Below are 20,863 nucleotides of genomic sequence, written 5' to 3'. Positions count from 1 at the left end.
CAAGGAAGATGTTATATCTCCTTAACAGAAAGGTGTATTATAGACACAAGGTAATTCTTGGATCGAGCTAATCACACAAACCCATTTCCCGTCCCTATAAATAGCCTCCATTCTTAGAATTACTATATCTTTATTTCTAGATGTGTTCTCTAGGTATTTCCCCTCCCTTTTCTAAATTTTTCCACACCTGATAACCAGGGCCGGAAAAAGACTGATCTTTTCTAGAGCCGCTTAGACCTATCATTTCTCACTGCCCCCCTCCTTATAGGGTTCACCCCATCCTGGGACCGGGTCCCGCTTCTTCTGGTAAGTGAACCCACTTTAGGTGCCGTGGCCAAGCAGAGGGGCCAAATGTGTGCTGAGTGGTTTCATTTCTCTGCCAATGGCTTGGAGTACCAGACTTGTGGTACCTGGGAGAGACTGTCGTTAAACATCTGTCTGTATGTCTTTATATCGAGAACCCTGGTCCGTATATTCCGAGAGCCTGACACAGGCTCGGTCACTCTCCCACAGTCGCTTGGCCATTGATTTTTGTGCTTGACAAGTTTCACAGTCAGGACGTTTATTCTTAACATCTGAACGAAATGCCTCCTCCTCTACCGTTCATACCAGTCTCCTCTTGGACCATCCGTGCTTGCTCTCACAAGTTTCTTTTTGTTCACACATTATTTTCAAAGCTCAAATTCCATCTCCTACAACCTTTTTTCAAAGGTCCCATTTCCCAAGCCTTTCCCCATTTCTATTTCTTCCCTCTGGACCCTAAAAAGTTCTTCAGAAATTCCGTGTTCAGTTTTAGAGCCTCAGACTGAACACGGGACTTTAGTAATTCCACGGGAATTCTCTCTAAACCCTCGCATTTGCGTCCACAGTGAGTTTGTTCATCAGCTTCACGTGGGTGCTGAAGAGGCTTAAGATGTTTTCCGTGAATTAGCTGGTATCTGGGAAACTTCTCCCTTTAGATTTATTTTGAGTTTCATATCATGGAACAAAAATCAGACACACAAGTCATCTAAGTGCTTGGCCCAGATTTCAGCTGGCCTCCGTCTGATTTATTTGCTGGGAATAGGAAAGTGGGTGGTTTGGACATTTGGCTTGTTGCTCTGCAGGGATTAATCCAAATACATTGAGAAAGAGCAAAGAAAGCATGGGGATTAGACCACACTACAGAGTGAGCTAGCCTTTATTACTATGAAATATGGCCATTATTAAATGACAATCCACCTCTTCTCCCCCCACTTGTGACATATATTAAATCTCACATTTGTTCTGGGCTAAAACAACACCTCCCCCCAACCCCATATTGTAGAGAACACATACTGAGCAGGAAAGATCAATTCTGGTTTTACCATCCTATCATCCTATCAGCTCTCCTGGGTCAAGATAAGATCTCTGGCAAACAAACAATTTCCAGCCGGTCAAATACACAAGAAGCCTGTCCTTGCACAGAGATTAATTACGGGTAATCGAGGCCTTGGGGCAGAGAAAACTCCTATGGACAAAGAGGCCTTTGCAGTCCACCAACCCTAAAGAAACCCCTCCTTTGCTCTGCATTGACGGAAAGCCCAAAGCTGAGACGGGGGAGGGGTGTTTATCTTCTCAGAGACTCAGTTCCTCCTGGCCCCAAAGACCTCCGCTCCCAACTCACAGACTTTCTCCTGTAGTAAGAAAGTTCAAGCCTAATTACTGGGCAAGGGTGGCTACAGGATTTGAAGGTTTCCTTCAATTTTTCCACGGACTGGGGGCAGGGCGGGGGCATGGTTCAGGAAGTAATGCGAGCGATGGGGAGCGGTGGGGAGCGGCAGGTGAGGCTTGGCAGGTGAGGCTTTGCTCGCTCACCTGCCGCTCACCTCCTGCTGTGCGGCCCGGTTCCTAGCAGTACCGGTCCTCGGCCCCAGGGGTTGGGGACCCCTGACCTAGAGAAATTCCTTTGCAGGTCCTGAACAAAAGGAAAAGTCTGTTGTCATGACTGAAGGGTTAAGCACGTCCTTTGGAGGGAGCATATTTTCTTTCTTAAAAGAAAAATTAGACAGGTAATGTATGCTCTAGTCAAGACTCGAACATTATGTAAAAATATAAAGGGAAAAAGGAAAAACGCCCCTTTTCTGCCCTCCCACTGTGACTTCTAGGGTAACCATGGGTAACGGTTTTTGTGCTTCCTTCAAGAGCACCCCCATGCGGCCCCCTGTCCGCAGCTGTCTGCCCTCTGCATCCGGGACCACACCCCACCCTCTGGAGGCTCTTAAGTTGGAACCTCAGGCCTCCTCTTCCTTGGTTTACATTATTGTTTTAGTGAAGTACCTCTTCCAGTAGGCTCCTGGAGAAGGGTGCTTGGGAAGCAAACTTTATAACATCTGACACATTATAAAATGTCATTATTCTATTTTACGTGTGAGATTTTGGCCAGGCATTGAATCCTTAGCTGAAAATAATATCCTTTCAGAATGCAAAAGCACTGCTCCATTGCCTGGCCTCTACTGTTGCCATTCCGATTCCTTGTCCCTAGAATGTGACCTGTTTCTTTGTTTCCTTTCTGGAAACGTTTAGCATGTTCCCCGGTGTTACGAAGTATCATTAATGATGGGGCTTGGTGTGGGGGGCTGTGTTTACTCATTGAGTTGGATACCTTCCTGGGCCCTTCAGCTCTGGCAAATTTTCTCTGATTATTTCTTTTATGGTTTTCTCCTCTCCATTTTTCAGCGCTCTCTTCTAGACTGTCAGTTATTTAGATGATAGATTTTGAGGTTGATATTCTGATTTTCTCTTATTTCCCAGCACTACACACACACACACACACACACACACACACACATAAACTCTATTTTTGGAGCAGTGGCCTCAATTTTATCTTCCACTGCCTCCTTTCTGCTACCATTTTTCATTTCCAAGGGTACTTTTGAAAACACCATATCGGTCTTTCTCGCAAGGACACAACCTCTTCTTTTAACTCTCAGAGACATTCATTCACTCATTCATTCGGAGGGTCAGGTTTACAATCTCTTTGTCTCGTTTCTAGCTCCAAGTTGCTTTTTTCTGTTTGTATTGGTGAGACTTCTGTGTTACAGACCTTCTCGGACCTCTGACGACCCTTGGCTGTTTGCTCATCTGTAAGACTGGCATCCTCATCGTAAGTTCTTTGGAAGCTCTGTGTACACAGGTAGGACTTGTCAGCGATGGTGTCAGTAGAGGGAGATGCAATGGGACTGATTCATGTAAGTTTCTTCTCTGGGGCTGCTCAGATTTCCTAGAGATGAATCTCCCACCCTCCTGCCTGGAGGGAATAAGACCTGTGTTCTGAGAGCTGAGCTGGGAAAGGTCCTGGGGGTCTCAACATTCAATACGCCAAGTTTCACTCAATACTGGCTCAAAATCTAAGCCTTCACTGTGCCAGGAGCCCATGAGTGCAGAGATCCCTGTTCTGTTCTCTCCAGAGTTTCCAGTCTTCTGTCGACTAGGGGAACAGCCGTAGCCTTCCTAGGAGGAGGGGATCTGAGGGTCTGAGGTTTCTTACATAAATTTCCAACCAGTCCTCCTGTTTTTAGTTTCACCTCTTCCCGCTCTAAAGGTACCTGATGTCACCAAATCAGCAAGCTTTTTAAGGGTCCTGGGATACAAACAGAGGTGCTGCACAGTTGTCCCCACTGTTGGCTTAGGACTCAGCTTCGAACGGATAAATCAGTTCACACCTGCCATTCTGATTCCAGCTTCCCCAGATGTTGTGGCTACTGTCTCTCCCTTCTAGTCTTTGTCCTTGTGGTTTTATGATTAAAAAAAAAAAAAATCCCAAACCCTTTATGGTCATTTTACTCTTGGGGGTAGTCGTGAAATATACTAAACGAATTTTATCACAGCAGCAAAATTCCCCTAAATGACGCTTAAGAGCTCGTCCTTTTGGATTCGATGTTCTGACGGGTAGACTTTGAGTGGAGCGAGGAGAGGAGATATTGGTGTTGGAATCAGGAAGAGGCAGAAGGGAATTCCCTGGCGGTCCAGTGGTTAGGACTCGGCGCTTCCACTGCTGAGGGCACGGGTTCAAACCCTGGTCGGGGAACTACGATCCCTCAAGCCTCACGGCGTGGCCAAAAAAAAAAAGAAAAAGAAGGAAGAGGCAGAAGGAACCATCTAGATGAGTGTTTGGGGTTTTTAAAAAGTATTTATTTATTTATTTATGGCTGCGTCGGGTCTTAGTTGTGGTACTCGGGATCTTTCATTGTGGCGCACGGGCTTCTCTCTAGTTGTGGCATGTGGACTTAGTTGCCTCGTGGCATATGGGATCTTAGTTCCCCGACCAGGGATCGAACCCAGGCCCAGAAAACTCAAAGATGAGAGATGAGGCTGGGTGAACCCTGTCCCTCCTGAAACATGGTTGTTTAAGGTGTAAGAACAGAAAGTCTTTAGAAGAGTTCAAAAAATCTACCAGCTAGTGAGTCAGAGGACCGTGGAGTACCTTCCTGGCCAATCAGGACAGCGGGGAGGGAAGGAAAGCAGCTTAAATACAGCGCCAAAATGAACAGACAAAGTGGAGTCAGGCCCCGCCCGAGCTCCGGAGGGCTGTCATGTAGCACAAAGAATCTCTGCTCACTCTAAACTGGGTTTTGCTCTCTTCCTTCTGTTTCTCTTTGAATGTGTTTCTCACATAGATCTCAGGTGGAGAAAAGAGGTCTGGGCAGCGACAATCTAGGTCTAAATTTACTGGGACATAAGAAAAACAGAACGCAGAGAGCTTAATATTCTTTTATAATCCAATCTATTTATAAATCCAAACAACAATCACTAACAGGTAACTGATGTATAAGAGAAATGTTCTCTTGAGCATTTACACCATTTTACACAATTTACTTTGAATGGTGTACAAGTTTTCATTCTGGGACGGTTATTATAAGAACAATGACACTTCCTCGTTTTCACCCACCCTCAGAATAGAAGATGAAATGAGTCTGAATAAGCGCACGAGAGACTGAGTCACATACAAACAAGACGACAAAAACATCCCTTGTCAAGGGATGTTTCTAATGTGCTTGACATAGTAGAAGGTAAATTAAGGCATTTTCTCTGCAGCGTATTTATTTCCCCCTTTCCCCATCTCCTCATACCCCTTAATCCTCCCTCCAAATCTTAAACTTCTCATTTCCTGTTTCCGCTAGAAGTATGACTTTTTTCCCCGTCATCCGAGCAACACCTTCGATGTGTCTTCAACGCCTTTTTCTTCACTTCCCTCCTTGAGCACCCCCATCGTCCTGCTCCCCACTGTATTATGGGGCTGGCCAAAGAGTTCGTTCAGGATGGTCCGTAACATCTTATGGAAAAACCTGAATGAACTTTTTGGACAACCTAATGCTACCGGCCTGTCCATCTTTTCTTCCTTTACGTTTCTCCTGCTTTTGCTCTGGTTCAGAGCCTAACGACCTCTCAGATGAAGCCCTGTGAAAGGCTTCCATCCACCCCAGTGTCAACAGAGTTTCCCTCCTTCCAACACACACTGAATATCATCAGGAGAAGCCTGACCCAGCACTTCCCCAAACCTTCATTAGCTTCTCGCTGCTGAGACAATCGAATCAGAACTCTGCACCCCGCTGTTGCAGACCGTCCGTGAGCCCTCGTGAGCACAGCGTGTGACAGAGCGCGGATAAATGTTGTAGCCAGGCTCTCCGAATGCAAGTCCTGTAAACTCTGCTCGGGGTTAAGCTCGCTGTCAACGTGGCAAACATCCACCGAGCTAACATTTACAGGGCGGCGTCAGCTGTACGGACACTTGACAATGACTGTCCAGAACAAAAAGGGGAAAAGATATAAATGAAACATGAAATCGGAGGCACAGACCACAGACACGAGAGGACTCAGAGCAAGGGCTGACTTAATTCTCCGACCCAATGCAGAAATACGGCCCCGCCATGTAGGACGCGGCTCAGCACGACGCTCACCCCCTAGTCTCCGCTCCTAACTCCTAGTCCCCTCGGATTCTGCCTCGGTGGCCAGCGGGCTCACCTCGTGTCTTTTCGGAAGCACAGGCCTGCGACGAGGAGCTGCCCTCCTCACCACTGTGCGGAAGATTCTGGAGCCCTGGCATCATCACGGCACTTGACAGGGACGCACACAGACCCGACCCGTCTCCATGGGCTTCCCCCCAGCTCTGCATTTTGAAATCAAGGCCCACACCAAACACCCAGTTTTCTATGAGGCTTTCCGTGATCCTCCTCATCGGGAGAAATCGCATCCTCTTTTATGTCTTCTTAAACTCATCTCTAGCTCCATTAGAGCATTCTGCCTTCAAGTAGTTATATCCGTGCATCCCTTTGCTGGACTACCTTTCCCTGAGGGGTAGGACTGTGTCCCTCATACAGTGTCTGTACACGGCGGGCAGACTTGAATTCCTGGCTTGTGAAAGCAGGGATGCATAAACTCAGAGGAGAGGTTACGATTTGGAAATGCGACATAGCTGTTCTCTAAGAATGACTGGTAGTTCATTTCCAAAGAATCCTCACTTCAGTGGGAATTGATCAACTTTCTCTTTGTAGAACTTTTAGATCTCTGCTTAAATTCTCCGTCTATTCAAGAATGTAATCCACCTTTTCTACCAGATCCTTAAAAATACCTATTAGAAATATTTGACAGGGACTTCCCTGGTGGTCCAGTGGTAAAGAATCCGCCTTACAATGCAGGGGACGCAGGTCCAATCCCTGGTCAGGGAACTAAGATCCCACATGCCGTGGGGCAACTAAGCCTGTGCGTCACAGCCACTGAGCTCGTGCACCTCAACTAGAGCCCACGTGCTGCAAACTACAGAGCCCATGCGCCCTGGAGCCTGTGCACCGCAACTAGGGAAGAGAAAAAAAAAAAAAACCTTGCATGCCACAACTAGAGAGAAGCCCGCAACCAAGACCCGATGCAGCCAAAAATAAATAAATAAATAAATCTTAAAAAAAAAATTTGACAATCCTTGTCTGCTAATTGCAACAACAGAGTCATCTGCTGGTCTGCTTCTATTGACTATTTTTCTGCCAGTGGTATTTTCCCATTTCTTCACAGGTCTCGTAACTGCTTATTATATGCTGTGTGTAAGTGGATGGCAGCACGCACACCTAGAAAACGACATGCCCCTTCCTCTGTCAGGCTGCTAGGCCTGAGGGCTGAGTCGGTCTCATCTGCGGTAGAGCTAGGTCCGGGTTTTGTTGTCACGTTGGTTAAAGTTGGTTCCAAACGTCTTGGGGGCAGGATCAAGGCTGTCCTTCCTATGGGGCTTCGGACGTGACCACGGTAAGACCCCAGAGATCTCTCCACGCTTTACAGCCCAGCTGCCAGCTTGCAGGGCCACCAAGTTCTCTTAGCTAGTGGTGACCACCTCCGTGCACTCAGAGAAGGGCCCTGTGCCTTGTAGGGGGTCTCCTCCACGCTCCTGCCCTGCTCTTAGCTTCCTCTGTGCTGTGCTGCTTCCGGCTACTCCGTGAATGCCCCGTGCACCCCAGATGGGGAAGGGGTGTCTGTCCCATCTTTCTGCCCTGCCCTCGGTCATTGGCTCATGTCCACTGTGTGCTCTCAGGGAAGGCCCTGTGGGAAAGAATTAAGGGTGGGTGGGGACGTACTTGTTCTGTGACTAAGTCTCCTTGTAGCCAGTTTGCATGTAGACTTTGAAAGTTTGTACAAAGTCCAGCTGTTTTCTCCTTATCCTCATCTCTGGCGGGTTAACCCTCTGCCTCCCGCCGGGCCGGGCCCCTCCGATGAAAGCAGCCGAGCATTCTTCCTGTCCCAGGAAGGGTTCATCCTCTCTGGAATTTAGTTCAGTTAGAATACTTTGCATCTTTAGATACTTATTTTTTTCTTTCCTAAGTTATGTTTGTCACTTCTCCAGCTCCTTCTCGCTGTCGGGTGGGAGTGGCAGTGTGTGGTGACCTTGCACCATTCCTTCAGTAAATTTCTAAGCCCTCCGCCTAGGGCTGTGAGCGAGCCAGTTGATCCCTACGCTGTTCCCTTGCCCACTTCCTAGCACCGGGGTACACGGGTGCACCCATCTCCTCTGTGGGACGAGAAGAAGGACCGTGGCGGGGGAGGGCAGCTCAACTGGACGCTCCCTGTTTGTGTCTGTGCAGGCCCAGGGCAGTGCACACGGTGGGGCGCACCCTCCCCCGGGAACAGCACCAGCACTCGTGTAGCTCTTGGCCGCCCCTCCCAGACGTCTCCCCGCAGAACTCAAGTGGCCAAGGGAGTCAGAGGGCCAAGGGTGTGGGCTAGCGGATGGGAAGGGCGGGCCGGCTCGTGATGCACAGGAAAATTCCTTAGCTCTCCCCAGCCCAGCACGGTCCTAGGAAGGCAGACCCAAACACTGAATCGGCATTCCTCTGGTCCAGAACATATGTGCCTGGCGAAGCAGCAAACACATCTCTCTGGTTATTTACCACTTTACGGCTCCTTTACTACTTTAAGGTTTCAGAGCTCTGAAACCTTATTTTCTCCTCTGAGAAATATCCGCCATACAATAGGCTGGTTATAAGAGTTGGGCTGTTTTTTTGTTTTTGTTTTTTTCTTTTGGAATCATTTTTTACTCCCAGGTAAAGTTTACGGAATTGGGAGCCTAATGTTACAGCCCCAGCAGACACCGAGGCCTTCCTGCTCTCCATCTTGGTATCACTGCCGTCTGAACGGAAGCACGCCCCAGGACAGCAGGAGGCTCTCTGACCACACAGTGGACCCAATTTCCAGAAACTGAATTCCCAGCTGCTCGTAAAAAGAAGCCGGAGTCAGACCTGGGAGGCTTTCAGTGCCCATCGCTGAACCAACGAGGGCGACTCTATTCCATGAAACCTACAAACATCGGGCGGGCCAAGAGTCACCAACGCACGACCCTTGACACGTCCCCCTGGCTGGGGCTGGTAGTCGGCTGCCGAGGCCTGGCAGTTAAACAGGCAGCAGTGAGTGGTGGTGAGTCAGCAGAAGTCAGCCCAGGGTGGAGCCAGCCCGACAGCCAAGGTGTGCGAGTGTGATGATCTGGCTCCAGGGCCCCGGGGCCCGCACGGCTGCGGCTCAAGACAAAAGGAACATGTTACTAACGCAAGTGCCTTAGGTGATGCCGCCTGGACGGCTCTGCAGCCCCGCGACTCAAACTGCTCTACTTCAGGGGACCGGAAAGGAGGACCCGGAGCTTGGTCCAGGACCACCCTGTCGGAACTAAATACGTAAAGAGACTCCCAATTACTCTGTCCTCTTGGGGAGGCTTCCTGGAGGGCTGGAAGTGGACATCCTGATTCTTGCTCTAGTTTTGAAAACATCCACAGCTTCCCTGGGAGGACAGCACTTAGAGTTAGGATACAGCTTTCCCCGCTCACCATCTAGGATGGAAGGTAACGGGCTAAGCCACATGACACTGCCAAGCTTGTAGGTAGAAGACGGTTGACCGGGGGCACTTCCATCTGGTTCAACATCACATGTGTTTCCTTTTGAGTCTGGCCTGGGCTTCAGCACTTGTTTGCTACAGAAGTGCGGTAGTGGGTTCTGAACTCTTAACAACAGGAAGACGCTGAGTTCTGGGATCAAACGACAGAGGTGACAACCTGTCCTGGTTGAGGCCTAGTTCGGTGCCTCTGAAAACAAGGGAACACATCTTGGACTCCCTTCAATCCTAAGTTCCAAAGAGACCCCACTCTTCACTGTCTTTGATCCTTTCTCCTCCAGGCATTTTCCTGGAGGCGAGCCACTCAGGTGCCAGCCCGCCCAGGGCCTCCCCAGAGCTCATTCACAGCCACGGTGACGGCTCCGAACAAGGCATCTGGTTGCTGATGCTCCTCTCGGGCCCCTGCAGCAAGTGACCCTCCTGCCCCTTTGGTTACCAGGGGGTCACCTCCTAGGCCTGTGTAATATGGTAGCTACTGGCCACGTACAGATACACACTGAGCACCTGAAATGGAGCCAGTCCAAGGTGTGCGGTACGATTTCAAAGACTTAGTACCCGATTCCAAAGACTCAGTGTGACAAAAGAATGCACTATATCTTATTACTAATTTTATATTACATACTTAAATGATAACGTTTTAGGTATATTGGATTAAATAAATCATGTTATTGTAATTAATTCCACCTGTTCTACTTTTTAAAAATGTGTTTACTAGGAAATTTAAAATTATGTATGTGACTTGCACCATGTTTCTACTGGAAAGCGCTGTCCTGGAGGAAACTCTTGGTCAATGGAAAGTCAGCTTCGAAGAGCTGGGGTTCATTAGCTGCTACCGTGGTTACAGTTGGTCCATGACCTGAAAGAGCTGTGGTTTGCAGTTAAACGTCAATGGTGCTTCTCTCAATGGTACCAGATGCGGCAGAACTGCTGGGCACGTAGACTGAGTTACTCGCCACAGTCCTGAGCATTCAAAAGGCTAAAGAGGATAAGTGATTTAAAACGGAAGGAAAAGAAGACAAGATCATGGAGGAGTCAGAGTGAAATTGAGCAACCGTGTGATGTTCAGTTTTGAAAATGAACCAAGGCCACGTAGAGAGACCGACGTTCTGCTCAGGCACCGGCAAAGCTCTCACCCGCCCGCGTGGCCTCAGCTCTCCAGGGCGAGCGCAGCACAGCGCCTGCTTCATTACATGTCTGTGGTTTGGCCGAGGCCACGGCAAGCCAGCCTGGTCTGGCCAACAAGGAAGAACTGCACACAGAGAGATTTAGAAGAAGAGGGGGTGGGGCAGAGAAGAAGCCAATGTAAACGTCTTGAGCTAACGGTCTGCCGAGCCTTAAGGGTAAAGATCACCAGGCAGAAGGAACTCTACAGCACCAGGTAACCAGGGTCTGATAGGAAACTGGAGGATGTGCACGATTAGGGAAATTTATTTGGCCCCCTTGATATTTTGGCAGTTTAGCTCATACCTCTACCCCAGTCCCTATGAAAACTGATGGTTTCAGCAACCTGTTAAAGACACTTCCTGAACTCCAGTTTGAGTCACAGATCTGAGGAATTCTGTTCCACTCTCGAATGCTGAGGCTAACTTTGTGAATGATGATGGCTGGGGACCGTAAAATTCAGATTTAATCTCTACAGACGGATTACCCGGCACTACAGGCACAGACGAAAAATGAGAGAAAACAGGCACCACCGTTTAGGAGCCCATCACTGTAGGAGATCTGGTGCAACACCTCAGTGATGAATTCTTACTCAGACCCAGCAGGGAAGATTACAAAGAGAAGCATCACAAACTCAGAAAATATTTCCTGGAGATCAAACCCAGCTCAAGTGAAAGCCGAGAAAATTAGACCCCATGCCCTACTGTACCTTGATCATCCTACCAAATTGTGAAATCACCCATTTCCACTGTTGGCCTTGTCTGTTAAGTCACTCAGTGAGGGCCAAAGTTCCCCGTGCCATCTAGACAGGGTCTGGTGTAAATACACACAGGCTGCTCTGCCACCGAGAATGTGGAATGGCTCCTCCTGTGCTTTACTGGGAGGGGACTTCGATCCACCGGGTCCCAGTTGTGGTTCCCCTCACCCCTTCCTTGCCAAGTCAACCACCGTCAACACGGCCAGTGTAGCCACTCTCCTCTCCTACAAGGTCGACGTGTTTTCAGTGGGGCAGTGGGATCACAGGCCCGTCCTCAGCAGAACCCCGTTCAGTCAAGCTAAAGCCTGTGTCTGAATCTGAAGAGATGCCATCTCAGCAGCGGCAAAAGAATGATTTAGAGAGAATCAGCCTGCTAGCTTGGAGTACTTAATTGTTCTGGAGAACTGGGTGCTCCTGTAGTTAATATACAAAATTCTAGGCATATGTGCAACGTTCTGTTGTCTGATCATACCTTTGAATTCTCAAATGTCTATGACCCAGAAAAAAATTTTTTTAAATTATCATCTTGGCTTCTAACACCCTGCTTCAAGCATTGCCTTCTTGGTTCTGGCATTTAATCTCTGCCATAAGGTTAAGACAGTTTCTCACACTTAGACCATCGTTATAGACTGAAATGTGTCCCCCCAGATCCTTATTTTGAGGCCATAACCCCCAGTGATTATATTTGGAGATAGGACCTTTAGGGAGGTAATCAAGGTTAAATGAGGTCAAAGGGGTGGGGCCCTAATCCAATAGGACTGGTGTCCTGAGAAGAGGAGGAGACACCCGAGCTCTTTCTCTCCACAGGAGGACACGGAGAGAAGCCAGAAGACAGGTCTCACCAGGAACCAACCCTGACGGCACCTCGATCTTGGAATTTTAGCCTCCAGGACTGTGAGAGAATTAATTTCTATTGTTTAAGCCACCCAGCCTTTGGTATTTGGGTATAATTAGCTTATTTTTTATTTATACATTAAAACACTGGACCCTGACCACCTCCATGATTCAGGCAGTTTTCCATTCAGGGATTTACTAACACGAGGTTTTTGATCGTGATACCGCAGGTCATTACAGCTGAAATAAAATACCCAAATCCATCAGCCGGGCTCAGTAGAAGCTACGGGTTGAGAAAAGCAAGGAGGCAAGCAGAGTGGAAGGAATGATCATTGCTGCCTTGACTTGGCAGGGGTACAATCCTGGAGAAATGCCATCTTTTTACGATGAAACCAGGCTCTACGTGTGCTCCCCTAATGACACGCTACGTAACTATTCAGTCCTGCAAACAGCTTGGCTAGCACTTTGTGGGACAAAATGGATGCAACTGGATTAGAGGAATCAATATATTTTATTGGGATCTTAATGTGGGAAAGGGTAATTGCAGGGTGGTGGGCGAGACAAGAGAAGTGAGAAGACAGGGGGTAATGAGAGACCGTTTCCGAGGTGTGGGTTTTTAAGCTTTGCCGTGTCAGCTGGCAGGGCCCAGCACGGGAAAGCAGAGCAGAAAGTTGAGCTGTTTAACGGGAGTCTCCCTAATGAGGACCAACTGCGGGTGAGAATGCTGACTCGGCTGGCCGAAGCTTGTTTGAGTTCTCTCCTGTTTCAGAGATTTCCCTTTTCGCCTGCCCCAAGCCTTCCCCCTCCTCTCCTACTTTCACAGGGGCAGGAATGAAAAAAAAGGGCAACTTTCTCTTTTTCAGACGTTTCCAAGTGAGGAAATGTAAATCCTTCACAGAGTCAAAAATAACTGGGAATCTGAAGAAAAGGGAAAATCCTATGGGATGCCATTCAATTCACCTCGGAAGGGATGAAGGGCAGCCCTTGGGGGCAGACTCTGGAATGTCCCCACTGCGCTTAACTCCCAGACTTGAATTCGCCTGCTTGTCTTGGCCTCAATTTCCCCAGGTGTAAATAGGTCATTCCACACCTACAAAGTGAAATGTTTGGGAAGTCGAACATCTGGGAAGGTAATTTTGATTCTTAACTTGGGCAAAGAAAATCCTGACAAGAACTAAAAAGTCACAAAATTAAGGTGTCAACTGGTGAAAAGTGATCCTGATTTGAGTTTCCATCAGAAAGAGGCTCTAAGAACAGTCAATAGGGTGCTGTTTGGAACCAACATTCCCTTCTCTTCCTAAACCAACACAGACGTCCCGTTCTGTAGATTTCTGGAAAGGGGTGAAAATGCTGTTTGGTTTAACATTTCGGAAGATACTTCCTGCTTCCTCCCCACTTCCCACCTACTCTTCCTCAGGGGTCTGTCACCCAATTCCCAAATCCCCGGCTGATGGAAAGGACACAACACAGCAGTGTTTGCACCTTTGCATTTTCTTTAAACCAATCAGGAATTAAGAGACGATTGACGATACTCTGAAAAGCAGGACAGGTTCAGGTTAAGTGCCTAGAGCAGGGCTGGACAAATTTTCCCTGTAAAGAACCGGACAGTTACTATGTTAGCCTTTGATGGCCACACGTTCTGTTGCAGCCACTCCCCTCTGCCCTTGTAGCAGGAAGGCAGCCAGAGACAACACGTAAATGAATGGATGTGGCTTTATTTAAATGGACAATGAAATTTGAGTTTCATATAATTTTCATGTGTCACAAAATATTCTTCTTCTTTTAATTCTTCCCCCACTCACTAAAAAATGTGAAAACCATTCTTTGCTTTGTGGGCCAAACAAAAACAGGCGGTGGACCAGGTACGGCCCAGAAGGCCAAAGTTTGCTGACCGCTGGGCTAGACCAAACTAAAGCGAAAAGGAAAATAACAGTTCCTCAACTGACAAGTCTCGGACCAAAAAGCAACTCTGGACTAAGAAAGACCTCTGCTTTTATCCCCTTTTCGTGCCTTTCTGATCTAAGCTGCTCAGTTTACAAATCAAAACACGATTTTTCTCCCAGCAATATTACTGGCTCCTCTTGACTCAGGAAAATAAAAGGTTGGGGGCTGGGGAGGGAGGGGAAAAGAGAAGGAGAAAAAGGAAGCGCTAGGATTGCTTGCCCCTCACTGCCAATCCCCCACTGCAATCGGGCAATGCCTTAAAGTAGGATGGGAATCAAACATATTTGTAGCTTTCAGAATGATTTATGCACAGTTGACAGAAGCGAAAGCCTTTTTCAGTGAGAAGCACAGAGTCTGCCCCAGGGACAGGATGGAAGGAGTCAAGCGGAGTGCCTACGCCCTGGCGTTTCTGTCATGGTCACGGCAACAAAGAGGTCCTGATGTTCATCTTCAGATGGCAGACTACCCTGGGAGCATACAGTGGGCCTCCAAAGAGGTGAAAGGGGATGGGAAGCGGGCCCCGGTCCACACTCCGGGCTAAGGAGCTGCACACTCTGAGCAGTTTCTGGCAGCTCCGGAGGGTCTGGGCCAGACTGCTGGTGTGAGATGCTGAGCTGGCAGTAAACACCCCCAGCCTGTAAGCTACTCTCTTGGCGGGACGAGGCTTCCGCCACAAACCCCACCGCTGCCAGGCCTTCCCTTTGAATACACCACTCCCCTCTGCTGAATTCTTTGTATCACATTCAGTCTTCTCACCCCAGAGTCCCTGGCATTCCGTTATCACCTTTTTTCTCTCTTACTCTGTTAAAACTAAAAGTCCACTTTCCGACTTCTTCCTAGTGTTTCTACATAAACTGAGACAATCGTCTTTTTTCTATTCGCTGAGACTCCTGGTCCAGTCAAAAATCCTGACTCAAAACAGAGGGCAACGCGCCACCCAAATTTCCTGTCTGTAATTATCCTAATGCTGTCCACGTGTAATCCACCAAAGACAAACAAAACAAGGAACGTCCAAAGGGAAAGCCAGCAAAACAGAGACAAACACACATTCCAAATCCTAAGACCTAAAGAGAAACGTCCTTCCCAGCGTCAGCCTGCCTGCCGGCACGCTGGCCCCCTCACCCCACCCCCATCCTGGCAACACGCGGCCAGAGACCCAAGTGCCCTTTACGTCCACCGAGAGGATCAGCTCAGGATAAACGCAAAGTTCGTGACAGCACGACACCTGCAGTGCACACACAGGGAATGTCATCCGAATCCTTAATTTGTTTTCCTTTCCACGAATAACACTGAGAAAGCAATCCATAGCAGAATGCAAGCACCTCTTGCAGGAGCTCACACCCTCCTGAGATCCCTGGGGAGAAGTTCAGCCAACAACCTTGGACGAGGACGGTTACTCTAATGCAAGTCAGCTGCAGGGTCGCACAAAAACCGTTGTACCTTCACTGAATATAAAGAAAAAGAAACATCCCGGGCTGGGTGGAGAGTCATAAATAAGATACAAGATGAAGCTGGTTTCCAGGTTCCAGAAAATTTTGATACGGCCTACTTAGGTCCCTTTGGAGTTTTGAGTTTAGTGACTTCGGCTGGATTTCTTCATTCCCGTAACAGCTGTTAATTCCTCTTTATGTCGTATCCTCATTTAAATTCCAATCTAAAAATGTCGATCATATAGAATGGCAGTGGCCATAGGTGTAGGAGTCCAGGGTGATAAGTTTTCTCTCCGCAAAGAATCAGAAGCTGAGGCCTCAAAGGAGCGTCAGTGTATTGCCAGGGAGGCTTTTCAATTTCTTACTGGGGAAGCTTATCTGATGCCGCCGTTGGCACCCTGATATCATTCTTTCAAAAGAAATGGTCGTGAGAAGGTAGGAGAATTTTTTTTTAATTAATTAATTAATTTATTTATTTTTGGCTGTGTTGGGTCTTCGTTTCTGTGCGAGGGCTTTCTCTAGTTGCGGCAAACGGGGGCCACTCTTCATCGCGGTGCGTGGGCCTCTCACTGTCGCGGCCTCTCTTGTTGCGGAGCACAGGCTCCAGACGAGCAGGCTCACTAGTTGTGGCTCACGGGCCCAGTTGCTCCCTGGCATGTGGGATGTGGGATCTTCCCAGACCAGGGCTCGAACCCGTGTCCCCTGCATTGGCAGGCAGATTCTCAACCACTGTGCCAAGGTAGGAGAATTTAAGGGCACACTTCATAACTGAACATTTGTTAAGCTGTATGGTTTTAAGAGTCAAGGTTTCTGTTGTAGCAAAGCAATCCGAGTGTAAGTTGGCTGAGGCTGCTTTGTGCAAAGTTGCTGTTCACTTAACCAGCAGGCAGCTGGGGTCTGACCCAACGGGAGCCGTGATTTGCACCCACCTGGTCAGACACGACCAACAGGACTCTACACTGCTGGACACACACGTGGCAACGCCCTGCACTTGACCAAAGCAACGTCTGCAGCTCTACTGAAGACTCAAGGCTTTCCAGAAGACACCCTTAAGTGATGCTAATGAAGGTCATACCACCCCCAACATCAGAAACGCTGGAGCCGAGGTGATGGTTCCCTTCAGTCTGTGGAGTCAGAGAAATTACCAAGCTCACTCATTTGGTTGTCTGTCTATAAGCTCGCTCAAATCACAGCAGTTTCTCCACTTTTCCACCGCCTACTGCAGTGTGGAAATCCAAACAGTGATTCTGAAATGCTCACTATTAAAAGGCATCTTTAAGACGCTGCCGTTTAAACGGATCCATGGCACCTGCTTTTGCCAGAAGGGCACGCCTTTTACATTATCTTCCAGTGGAGATGCCAGACTTGTGCCGATCCAAGCATATATTCTAATCTTATTTTTCTTTGTGAACGTCACCAGGTTACGAAAACTATAGTTACCATGTGTCCAGTATTTAAATATGTGTCTAAGCACTGTGCTGGGCACTTACATAGAGGTACAACCTCATTTAATCTTCATATCAGCCTGGAGTTAGATATTACTTCCATTTTACGCATAAGAGAGGAGAAACGTAAGACAAGTAGAGTTGCACGCCTGCCCATGGTCCCACAGCCTCCGTTTAATGTCAAGATCTGTCTGACTGTTAAGACCTGCCTTTAACCACTGTATAGACTATAAATACTCCCATCATGAGAGACCACTCTAGTTGGGGGTAGTCACAGACTAGCAGAACTAAATCAGGCATCTGCTTGGATCTCTAGGGAACCGTCTGGCGTCACTCTGCAGTGTGTTATTTGGCAGCTTTCCAAATGGTGCTCCACTGGAGGGCGAGATCACTTACACGCCTCCAGGGGCCCTTTGCACAAAGAGCTGGTCTCTGGGTCAGTAATAATCTGTGTCTGCTCCACCGCTTTTACACCGCACCTCAAGTTACTGAGGTTTGGGATCGAGAATCGTGAAGAATAGGGTTAGTCCTAAACCTCAGAAGGCCTGAAAGCCCAAACACGACGTTCCTGAGAAGGGTCTTGCTTCTCGGTAACTGGATGAGGGCTTAAGCGCCAGGAAGGCAGGGCGGCCAACCCGACAGGCCCTCCCACGTGCTTACACCGGCTCCCGCCCTTTGCAAAGGCCAGCGGACAATGTGCCCCTGCGGGCCCGCCGCAGAGTGGTGGGAGGGTGCCGGGCAGCTGGAGACGACTCAGGTGCCTGGGCCTGGGTGGGGGGGCTCTGTGGACCCCGGTCCACCACCTTCCCCTCGTGGGGATTCATCGGGACCCACGCGGCTCGAGTGTGAAGTCCAACCTCCTGGACGGCGCTTTGCAAAGGGCTCTTCGGGACAATGGGTAAAACTCAAACGCCCCTGATAGCGAGGGCCAGGATGCTGGGCGAGGCCCGGTGGACACTGCGGCGACACCTGCCTCCGCCGGGGCCTTCACGGCCCTGGGGCGGGGGTGACGGGCCCCTAACCGGGGGTCAGCAAGGCCTTCCCACGGCCACATGTCCCCGGGACACAGTCACGCCCTCCCCTCCACGACCAGGCCGGCCTGAGGGTCCACTAGCGCCCCGCCCACCGCGGGCGCCCCGCCCACCCCGTCTTGCCTTGTCCGTCAGCGGCGCGGTAGCTGCCAATTGGTCCACTCGCGGGAAGGTCTGTGCCCGCCCTTCCTGCACTCTTCCTTCCAGCTGCCTGGCTTCTGTCTGTCTTCCTTCCTGCTCCCTTCCGGCTGTGTCCCTTGGGCGCTCACTTACCTGGGTTCCTGCAGCTGGGAGGGTCGTTGGTTTCACAACAACAATCCCCTACGCTAACCCACCAGAGGCCAACACTTATGTAGTCCCTCATGTTTCCTCCGAAAAGCCGTCCTATGTGGAGCCTGCCCAGAACAGCTTAAAAATGAAAGCCAGAGGCAGAATTTGCAGGGACGTTGCGTGCTGAGCTCTTTGAGGTCTCCTGAGAGCTCCTGAGGTGGGAGCCCCGCCATGGCTGCGGGAGACCCTTTCCTGCCAAGAACGCACAGCATCTGAGCTGACGCCAGTGTGCAGGGGCTCGTGGAGGGCGTTTCTCTCCAATCCCAGCCGGTGGTCAAGTGTAAGGCCAAGTCGTCCTGTCAGACACCACGTGCTGGAATTTAATTAAACAGGGGCCTTCTCCAACCATCCAGTTATGGGCTGAAATGTAACATGGTGCGATTGCTTCTCTCTCCATTTATGAAACACGCCGTGTAGTTCCTCATCAACGCTGTCCTGGAGGGTGGACTGCGGTACTTACACCGCCGTGGGTCCCAAAGAGACAATTTTACAAGTGTTTACATGATCTTCTGCCCCGAAACAGCCACCTCGTAGATCCGTTAGAGCCCTTCATTCGGGAAGACAGTCATGGGCAGACAACCAAGAGAGCTTTCTTTGCTTGGGGGGATATGGGTTTCCAATCTGTTCTCAGACCCCAGACCTGAGATGCTAGGTAAGGTAACTTTTAATTCGAGCCTCCCTTCCCCTCAAAACAACCCATACATTCTTTCCTGATATAAAGATTTCCAATAACAGCATAAAATGAGCAGTTAATAATAGGTCCCAACATGTGAATTACAGTGGTTTCCAAAAATAAAGCTTCATGGAGGAAAAATCTGCAAGCTACTGCTGTGAGGTAGATGCAGCAAAAGAAGTTTCCTCACACCATGGAAATCTGGATGTCCGCACACAACTTGGCAGACATGGGTTCTGAACACAGCCCTGGGAAATGATTTTTGGTGTAAACCGAACCCTGACTTTTCCCTACCTCGCCGTTCTGTCTCCCTCTCGTCAACCAACCTTACAATTAAACACCCAAGGCCTGTTCCTCAGTCTCAGTCTTTCCTTACATTTCCAGAGAGCAAGACGGGAAAAAAAAAGGCAATGCTATATAATCTGTTACCTTCTCTGCGCTTTGTCTAAGGTGATGTCTGGGATCCCATGTTGTTTATGAAGTCTTCTTTCTTGCCAACCAGCCTATAAATGCTTACGTCCTTGAAAACCAGAGAATAGGAGCACTTGTTCAGGATTTCAGAAGAAGTGCTCCCGAGAGGCCCTCTGGATTTCCGCATAGCTCCCCCCACTAAGATTCTCCACTCTTATCAATCCTACCAAGGAACACTGGGCAGGTTTATCCAAAGAAATCCCAGCATTAAGAAACCCCACTGACTAAAAACTTTACTTGTCTCTTTAATCTAGGTCTTAAGGAAGACTGAGCTGTCACTCCCACCATGGGGGGATCAGTAATCTGGCCTCGGTGGGCATTGTAATTTTTATAGACCTCTTGCCTTCATCTTTATCGCCAAACTAACCGCCTTCTTTTCGGGAGCCATTTAGTTCACGGACTGCTTACTCTCGGTGAAATATCTTTGTTGAGGGCTCTGAAGATTTTCACTTCAGAGAGCAGGACGGCTGAATACCACATTGTGCGTGGGGGTCAAAGGTCAGCATCAGAGGAAAGCCCAGCTAGTGCATGGGAAAGAGCCGCGTTTTTATGGGTGAGTTTTCTGTGTATGTGAAAGTAAGCCCATCTCTCACCTACTACAAAGCCTTGAACAAAAAGAATGAAAAGAAAAGGAATCTTAATTCTCAACCGATAAGGAGATGAAGCAAAGATCTTAGACCAGAGAAACAAACTACACACAGGTGTTCAGGCACGGTAAAGGGACACTCATTCCCTGCCCCAGGCATGACATTCTGCCCGCTTAAGGATGAAGGATGAATGGAGGAAAAACTAACAGGGAACGGAAAAGATTTAAACTTCTCAAACCCTCACCTGCAAATGCCAGAGATAGCAAACAGTTTTGAGAGGCAGATGTCCTATGCAGTTTTTACAGATCAGGTAGTGAAGTATCTGTAGTGCTTTGCAAACATACGTCCCCAGCCACTTTGGGAACTGGTCATTGCTTCCAACACCCCTTGAGAGTGGATTGCCATCATTCTGTAGCAAATCCTGAACCCATCACTCTCCAGCCAGACATTCCATTCTCTCCGAACCATCTCACGTGTGCCTCTCCACTGCGGTGGCCCTAGTTTTCCTTCAAAGAAGGGGAAACTAAGGCTGGGAGTTTCGCCCTGGGTCCCGGAACAAATCAGTGGCAAAGTCAATATTAGGTTTCCGGCGCTTCATCTCTTCACTTCAGCATCGAAAACGTACTCCAAGACTGGCTACATACAGGTCGTACACTTAGCCTTTTCCCCCGGCCCCTCCGCTAATGCTTCCCTCATGGTGTCTCCTGTCACATCACCTCCCCAAGGTCAAGAGGGAGAACAGTTTTTGTTACCTACAGATACCTATCTTAGGAAAAAATAACAATCTTGAGAACACAGGAAATGACCAGCTAGGAAATTAC

The 20,863-nt window shown here is 48.8% G+C and overlaps 1 protein-coding gene across 9 annotated transcripts in view; it reads right to left on the bottom strand.

Moving 5' to 3' along the window:
• Positions 1-20,863, bottom strand: part of NAV1 (neuron navigator 1) — a 210,739-nt gene that overhangs the window by 32,005 nt on the left and 157,871 nt on the right. The gene's annotated exons all lie outside the window — the stretch shown is intronic.

Source organism: Balaenoptera acutorostrata, chromosome 1, assembly GCF_949987535.1.
Source record: "Balaenoptera acutorostrata chromosome 1, mBalAcu1.1, whole genome shotgun sequence".
NCBI lineage: Eukaryota > Metazoa > Chordata > Mammalia > Artiodactyla > Balaenopteridae > Balaenoptera > Balaenoptera acutorostrata.
Note: the sequence above shows the minus strand (reverse complement) of the source record. Positions and strands in the feature narration are given on the sequence as shown.